Source organism: Artibeus jamaicensis, unplaced genomic scaffold, assembly GCF_021234435.1.
Source record: "Artibeus jamaicensis isolate MK-2021 breed Jamaican fruit bat unplaced genomic scaffold, CSHL_Jam_final scaffold_916, whole genome shotgun sequence".
In the NCBI taxonomy this organism is placed as follows: Eukaryota; Metazoa; Chordata; class Mammalia; order Chiroptera; family Phyllostomidae; genus Artibeus; species Artibeus jamaicensis.
Genome location: NW_026522059.1, coordinates 63,091,363 through 63,100,740, shown reverse-complemented (window position 1 = coordinate 63,100,740; position 9,378 = coordinate 63,091,363).

Sequence of the window (9,378 nt, the reverse complement as noted above, 5' to 3'; positions counted from 1 at the left end):
TGACAGCCAAGGAGAGTGGTCTGGAATACATATGTATGAACAATGACAACTTCACTGTACTAGTCAGTGGGGGCAGTATATGCCATTGAGAGAGCATGTATACTATGTGGCCATCACATTCAAAATGACTGAGTGAGTAGAGCAATGAATCTGCACAAAACTTTGCAATAGGCTTGAATTTTCCTCTGTGAAACTATTTAGGTGATTCACAAGGCTGCACCTATGGGCAACTGGTAATTTTTAGCTTTAACATGAACACACCTGCTCATGCATCATGTCTCATACAGAGTTTTTTTGTGAAACATCAAATCCCTCGGATGATTCAGCCCATTTGGCAGATCTACTTTTTGCCAGCACCACTACTCTTGTGTTTTGAGGCTGTTATTAAGTAAAATAAAGGTTATTTGAACACAAGCAGTGTGATCTGATAACTGATGATGACTACTAAGTAACTAATGGGTAAGGAGCTATACAGCATGGAGATATTGGACAAAGGAAAGAGTCACATTCCAGGTGAATGGAGCATAATGGCATGAGATTTCATCATGCTATTCATAACCACATGTAATTTAAAATTTATAAATTGTTTATTTCTGAAACTATTCATCCAATATTTTGGGAAGTTGGTTGACTACAGGTAACTATCTGAAACCACAGAAAGCAAAATCACAGATAAGGAGAAACCACTGTAGTATATGCATTCAGGTATTTCCCGGCTCTATCTGTCCAAATTGCTTAGAAACAACACCACCTCAGTGGGAATTAGTACACCCAGAGCCCAGATCTTGGTGTCCAACATGCCCCACTAAAATGAAGAAGGGCTGCTTGGGAAAAAGGCCAATTTCAATGTGAGGGTGGAGTAGGAACAATCCGAGCCTAAAATACCTTGTTGTGTCAGAAAGTAAGAAAGCGTTCAAATAAATAATTGAGATATGTTGCTCAAATATGGAAATGAGCTTTAAGGTGCTCTCATTGACCTAAACTAGAATAATTTGAGAAGCAAAATAATAGGAAAAAGTCATAAATTATAAACCATTGGGGAAAAATAAGAATCTGTGAGTACACACTGTAGGGAGGGAAAGAAACAGAGAGAGAAAGGAGAAGAAATTATCTTCCTTTCTGTAGAATACCACTCAGTGGTAAATATCGAAGAAGTGCCAGAACTTTTAAAAATCATCATTTTTTAACCATCATAGTAAATAATGGCTCAGGTAGGAATTATCAATGGATGTTAAAGCTAGAAGGAAACTTTGATTAGGAGCAGGACATTAGCTTCGTCTTAAAGTATCTCCATGCAGATTGTTTATTAGCTGCAAGGAAAAAATAGTAACTACGCAGTGGAAAAATGGGGCGACAGTTTGGGTAATTAAAATTCACCTTCCCAATAAAGGTGATGAAAAACATGTGGCTTCCAATGCAATACCCTGAGAAAGACGTGACATCACCTGTGCAGTATTCTGGCCTGGAATTCATGTCTGAGTCTAATCATGAGGAATCAGCAAATTCCAAATGGGAAACTTTCTATTAAAAAAGGTAAAGAGGGTGTTGATTCAATTCTTCAAAAATGCCAACATTACAGAAAACAAGGCAGCCTCTAGGGAAATGTTCCACATTACAGTATACCAAAAATACATGACCACTAAATGCAGTGATTCTTGACTGGACCCTGTAATAGAGATTTAAAAAAAATACTCTGAAGGGCAGTATTGGATTAACCGAGAAGTTGGAATTAAGATGGCAAATTAGATCAGACATTTTTACTGTTATTACATGAGAATATCCTTATTATTGGGAAATATACACTGAAGTATTTTGGGGTAACAGTCCAAAATGTATGCAATTTACTCTAAAACTTTTCAGAAAAAAAGCATTGTATGTGTACACATATTACATATATACATATGGAAACAGAGTAATTAAAGAAAATGGGGAAAATTTTAACAGATGGATCTAAATAAAAGCTTTCTGCTCTTTAACTTAGTCTGATTTTTGAAACTACTCTGTAAGTTTCAAATCATTTCCAAACAAAATTTTTAAAAAACAAAAGCTACGCCCTGGCTGGTGTAGCTCAGTGGATTGAGCGCGGGCCTGTGAACTAGAGTATCGCAGTTCGGTTCCCAGTCAGGGCACATGCCTGGGTTGCAGGCCGGTTCCCGGCAGGGGACACATGAGAGGCAACCACACATTGATGTTTCAGTCCCTTTCTTTCTCCTTCCCTTCCCCTCTCTCGAAAAATAAATAAAATATATTTAAAAAAAACAAAAAAAAAACAAAAGCTACACTTGGCAAGACCTCCTCTACCTCTGAGCATTCAGTCAACATGTGTCTGGGAATGTCAATAATAAACCATAACAGGTATCGTTTATTATTTTATTTTTTTGTCTCCAACCTGATAAAGCCATACAAAAGAACAGTTTCAAAACCAACTGTTGGTGCCTAACTTCGGATTAAGATGATGGCATAGGTTAACACAGATCACCTCCTTGCACAACCATTGTTACAAAATTACAACTAAACTATAGAAAAAACATCACTCAGAAATGTCAGAAATCATGATGAATGGAAGTCTGACAACTATAGAATTGAAGAAACCACATTTACCCAGACTGGTAGGCAGGGTAGAGACTTGGAATGGGCTGGTCCCACATTAATGTGTGGTGGATAAAAATTCAAGACGTATATGTTGGGATTGAGGAGTCCCAGCCCCACACCAGGCTCCCCAGACCAGTGCCAGGAAGGTAAGTCCCTATAACTTCTGGCTGCAAAAACCAGCGGAAATTGAGTCGGTAGAAGAAACTCCTAGACTCCCAAGCAGTTCTTCTTAAAGAACTCACACCTGTACTTAGACTTACTCCCTCAGAGCTCTAGCACTGGGGTAGCAGCTTGAAAGGCACCAGTGGCATACATGGAGGAAATGGCACCAAGGTGAGAGCTGGGGGGCTGCTTTCTCCTAGACAGAAAGACAGGCAGAAGCCATTGTCCCTATTCTGAAACCCCCCACCCTCATACATCCACAGAGGCATCTGGTGGGTGTTGTATCTGAGACTCCGTCAACACTGTTTGCTCCACCCTGGAGATTCCCTGAGACTCTATCACACCCAACTTACTGGCACACCCAAACTGTTAACTGTGACTTTTCCATATGAATAGCTGGTCTTGGCTCATGCTTCACAACTTCCTAAATCCTATCAAACAAGCAATAGCTAGAATCAGTGAGCCCCCAGCTCCCATATTGCTTGTTAAGTGGCCCCAGGCTGAGCACTAGCAGCAGCCAGCCTAGATTCACTGCTTGGCTTCACCTGGGAGTCTCCAAGCCCAGTACAAGTGGCAGCCATCTCTAATTGTTTTACAGTTCTTGCAGGGTGGCCCTGGGAAGAACACATGAGGAGCTGACTTTGGCCTGAATAACCTGGAAAATGCCAGGGCCAAGGCACCCAGTGGACAGCTACAGACCATGTCAGAGCACCACCACCCTGCCCCTGCACAGCTGACCTCCAAGGAGAGAGGAGGTTGGTGGTCACTGGTCATAGCTAGTCCTTGTAGCCGACTGGCCTGGGTAAATTCCTCCCACTGACTTGCCAACAGCAATCAAGGCTCAACTACCAGGGGTGCACACATGAAGGGTGAACCTCTGGTACCCAGCTTAGGTGATAGGGGAGGCTGTGCCACTGGACCCTATAGGACACCTATTACATTAGGCCACACTACCAAGACACAGAGTCAAAGCAGCTCTACGTAATGCATAGAAACAAACACAGGGAGATTGCTGAGTTGAAGAGACAAAGAAACATGGCTTAAATGAAAGAACAGATCAAAACTCCAGAAAAAGACCTAAACAAAAGGGAGATAAACAATCTATAGATGAAGAGTACAAAACACTGGTTACAAGGAAGCTCAGGAACTTGGTGAGGACCTCAGCAGCATAAAAAGACCCAGTCGGAAATGAAGGATACACTAATTGAAATAAAGAACAATTTACAGGGAAACAACAGATTAGTAGATGAAGCCATGAATCAAATCAATGATATGGAACATAAGGCAGAAAACACTAACATGCAGAACAAGAAGAAAAAAATTTTTTAAAATTGAGGATAGTGTAAAAAGTCTCTGGGACAATATTCTGCATTCCAAATTTCTGGCACCTCATCATAGGGGTGCCAGAAGGAGAAGAGGAAAAGCAAGAAATTGGAAATCTATTTAAAAAAATAATGGAAGAAAACTGCCTGATTTGGTGAAAGAAATAGACATGCAAGTTCAGGAAGCACAGAGTTCCAATCAAGTTGGATCCTAAGAACACCATATTGACACATATCCTAATTAAAATGCCTAGGGTTAAAGGTAGAGAGAGAATCTTACAAACAGCAAGAGAAAAGCAGAGAGTGACCTACGAATGAGTTTCCATAAGATTGCCAGCTAGTTTCTCAAAAGAAACTTTGCAGGCTATAAGGGATTGGCAAGAAATATTGAAAGTCTTGAAAAGCAGGAACTTATAGCTAGGATTGCTCTACCCAGGGGAGATATCATTTATAATCAAAGGGCAGATAAAGGGTTTCCCAGACAGGAAAAAAACTAAAGGAGTGTGTTACCACTAAATCATTACTATATGAAATGTTAAAGGAACTTATTTAAGATACAGAAGATAAAAAACTATAAATGGTAAAAAGACAACAAACTCATAACTATCAATACCTGAATCTAAAAAAATGAAAACAAAAACTAAGCAAACCACTAAAATAGGAACAGAATCACGAAATGGAGATCACATGGAGGGTTATCAGTGGGGAAGGGAAGAGGGAGAAGGAGCGGGGAAGATACAGGGAAGAAGAAGCATAATTGCTAGGCATAAGATAGACGGGGGGGGGGGTAGACAGGTTAAGAATAATCAGGTTAAGAATAGTATAAAAAATGTAGAAGCCAAAGAACTTACATGAACAGCACATGGACATGAACTAAGGGGTGGGAAGGCTGGAGGGTAAGGGGGCATGCAGCAGAAGGGAAATAAAGGGGAGAAAAAAATTGGGACAACTGTAATGGCATAATCAATAAAATATAAAAAGTTGCTTAGATTAGCAGAGTTATATAACAATGTTTGCTCGTTTTCTGTGGATCCATCTTAATAGGCTTTTTATTCTTTTTACCTTGTCTAAATAGTGTTTTTAATAAATTTGTTCACTTGGTGTGCAAATAAACATCAACAGCTCTGAGATCTTGTGCAGTTCTCTTTATCTTGAGGTAGACTAAAATGATCTATTTGAACATCATGCACATCACTAGATAAATAATAATAACACAAGGTATATCTATCATGCTTCTCCTCTGCCAAGCACTATTTTAAGCACTTTGCATATATCAGCCTATCTATTACTCACAATTCTGAGGTATGTTCCTTATCCCTATCTTTATGGATGAAGGAACTCAGGGGCAGAGAGGTTAATTAACTTGTCCAATGACACACACTAGTAAGTAGTAAACTGGACTTTGAACTAGGCTGTCTGACTGCTCTTAACAACCACATTATATAAAAAATCAAAATTATTTTCTGGGACTGTTTTTGAATACTGCAAAACTAGTCACCCTCTATCTCCACCTTTCAGGAAGTTTGAAAATATTTTTAAATCTAGCAATATGTATCACCTGCTGAAATAATTATTTTACTTTTCTCATTATCAATGTAGTGCCATATTTTCTGTTATGAAAGCAAAAAAACCTATGATTTTTAATAAAAGTGCAATTATATTTATTGAAGAATGCATTTTATAGCAAGTCATACTATCATAAACTACTAAGAATGACAGTTTTTCCAAAATTGTTTCATTGATTATGCTATTACCGTTATCCTGATATTTCTTCCTTTGTTCCCCTCTACCCAGCAACCCCCACCCCCTCAGGCAATCTTCACAACATTGTTCATGTCCATGGGTCCTGTGTACATTTTTTGGCTACTCCATTTCCTATACCATACTTTACACCCCCATGGCTATTCTGTATCTACCTATTTGTACTCCTTAAACCCCTTACCTCCTCACTCATTACCCAACACCACTCTCCCATATGGCAACCATCAAAATGCTCTCCATATTCATGATTCTGTATCCGTTCTACTTGTATGCTTAGTTTGTTTTTATATTCAGTTGTTGATAGATATGTATTTATTGTTCATCCATTTGACCTTCTTTTTCTTAAATATGTCCCTTCAACATTTCATATAGTAATGGTTTGGTGATGATGAATTCCTTTAGTTTTTTCTTGTCTTGAAAGCTCTTTATCTGCCCTCCAATTCTCAATGATATCTTTGCTGGGTAGAGCAATCTGGCTATAGGTTTCTGTATTTTGTGATTTGGGGTATTTCTTGCTAATCCTTTCTAGCCAGAAAAGTTTGAGAAAGCAGCTGAATATCTTATGGGAACTCCTTAGTAGGTAACTCTCTCCTTTCCTCTTGTTGCTTTCCAGATTCTCTCCTTGTCTTTAATCTTGGGGTAACTTAATTACAATGTCCCTGGGTGGGTTATTTCTTGGGTCTAACTTGATTGGGACTCTGAGATTTCTGGGCTTGCATATCTATTTCCTTTGACAGTTTGGGGAAGTTTTCCTTCATTATTTTTTCAAATAAATTTTCAATTTCTTGCTCTTCCTCTTCTCTTTCTGGCACCCCTATGATTTGGATGTTGGAGTATTTAAAGTTGTCCCAGAGGTTCCTAAACCTCTCCTCAATTTTTGGACTTTTTGTTTCTTCATTCTGTTCCAGTTAGATGTTTATTTTTTCCCTTTTGTTCCAAATCATTGATTTGAGTCTTGGTTTCCTTTCCTTCACTGTTGTTTCCCTGTATGTTTTTCTTTATTTCACTTCATATAGCCTTCATTTCTTTCTTCATTTTGCGACCAAGTTCAATCAGTTCTGTGAGCATTTTGATTAGCAGAGCTTTGAACTCTACATCAGATAGGTTGGCTATCTCCTCATCGCTTAGCTCTCTTTCTGGAGTTTAGCTCTGTTCTTTCATCTGGGCCATATTTCTTTGACTTGGCATACCTGTCGTGTTGTAAGGAGATGGAACTTTAGGTATTCGTCAGGGTGGGGCAACCCTCTTTGCTGTGTTGTGGCGCTGTCTGTGAGGACAGGGTCAGAGAGGGAACAACGCTGCTCGATGTCTCCGTCCTAGTCCCACTTTCCAATGAACTCTTTGGTGACACCGGGAGTTTCTCCTGCTTTTGCCACTGCCACAGAATTTTACTGCTAGAGGTTTTGAGTCTTTAGTTTCCTGGTCAGCCAGTCCCAGGCAGTCACGAGGTCTGCCACCTTACTGTGGGTCCTTTGCCCCAAGCCCCATCCATCTCTGCCCCTCATACTGGTCTGGATGAATGTTTCTTTAACGCCTTGGTTGTCAGAGTTTCCTGCAGTTTGATTTTCTGACAGTTCTGGTTGTTTATTGTTTTTAAATTGGTTGTTATCCTTCTTTTGGTAGTGCAAGGAAGTGACATGTTTCTCCCTGTGCCTCCATCTTGGTGGGTACTCCTAATCAAAGCAACTTTTTAAAATAGCAACTTTTTTGCAGTTGATGAGTATCTACTACAGCTTAAATAAGTACATTTAATCCCCAAAAGATACATAATTTATCTAATGTCAATCAAACAGTCATTGGCATACCCAATGTAGTTCTCTAAGAAGCAGTGGTGTGCTGAGCTGGCTTAAATCATCCCATTAAAGCTGATTGTTACTTTTTCAGGAATTTGACATGTTTGTTTTTAAACTATCTGTACTATGAAATCAGCCATGATGGAAGAATTTACACTAAGGAAATAGTCAAAATACAACCGGTTAGGGGTTTGAAACACTTCTTAACACACCATTTCCCAGGATAAGCATAGTACTTAGGTCTTATTAATGAGAGTCTTAGTTTCATATTTATCATATATTTTTAATTTTTGACTAAAGATTTTCTTTGTAATTTCTTGAAAAATCACTCCTGCTTAGGTTTTAAGATTATTTATTCTAAGTCAGGTGACACCTCTTTAAGTATGGCTATGCAGTAGAATCATCTGGAAGTTTTTTGACATCCCAACACCACGACCTACTGAGTTGTAATCTATGGGTGATGGGTGAGACCCAGTCATCAATGTTTTTCTTAAACCACCAAAGTGATTCCAATGCATGTCACATTTGAGAACCACTGTACCAAGTCTTCCAAAGTTAGAAATTTAACATGGGCTATTATCATGTTGCTATTAATTAACATGGAGTGAAAAGTCACCAAAGTCAGGAGTGCCAAATATCCCCAGTGTGACACTAAGTAACAGTAGGTAGTGAAGATACTATCATAAAATCAACTCAGATGTAATGAAGTTCCTTGTTTAGGAAAGCAAGTGCTTACCTCTTATTTTTGTCATTTCCATGGGAGCAATCCAATTTGCCATTATCCATGACATATGGAAAAAGTGAAGATTTAAAAATAGACAAATTGGATCAAGAAAGGGGAAAAACTATAAAATAATGTTCAACCTTTGAAAAATATAAATCATCATTCAGCAGAATTTAGAAAATAAGGTCAAATTACTTTCAAAATCAGTATGGGACTCATTTTTGAAATGGCATTTCCCACATTTGACTCGCTATTTATTTATTTATTTATTTATTTATTTATTTATTTATTTATGAAAGGATCAACCCTAGCTAGTGTGGTTCAGTTGGTTGGAGCATCCTCCCATGAACCAAAGGGTGGCAGGTTCAATCCCCGGTCAAGGTGCATACCTAGGTTGTAAGTTTGATTTCAGTCAAGGCACGTATAGGAGGCAACCAGTCAATGTTCCTCTCTCACATGGATGTTTTTTTCTCTCTCTTCCTCTCTCTCTAAAAAGTAATGGAAAAAATCCTTGGGTGAAGATAAGAAAAATATTTTTAAAAGGGGGATCCATGATGGATTGTAAAATTTCAGGTGCTTGTTATCTGGACTGGAATTTTTGCACATTTATTGCAGCCTGAAATTCTACCCTTAGTAACTGGTTGTTCACAACAGTTCACTTGGTCTGGTAGTACAAAGTGAACATCCCAGCAGCACCAAAGGGTTGATGCTCCTATGGTTAAAGGGTCTTGAAAACAAGATCTGTGACAAATTTAAGTTTTATGTCCATTAACAAGATCATTGTATTGTCAGAATTTAAAATGAACATGATTTTTTGCATAATCAGGCTTTGTCATTAGAGTACCATTATTCTTGATCTGCTGTAATTACATTTTTCATATTATTAGTGCATATGAATTGCATTAAATATGTTAAGTACTGTAGAATAAATTAATGATAAATTTCAATTTTAGAAATTCTAAAATAAATCATTGAGGGACTTGTAAATTTGGCATCTGGAGAACACTCACAACAGTAAAAGTCA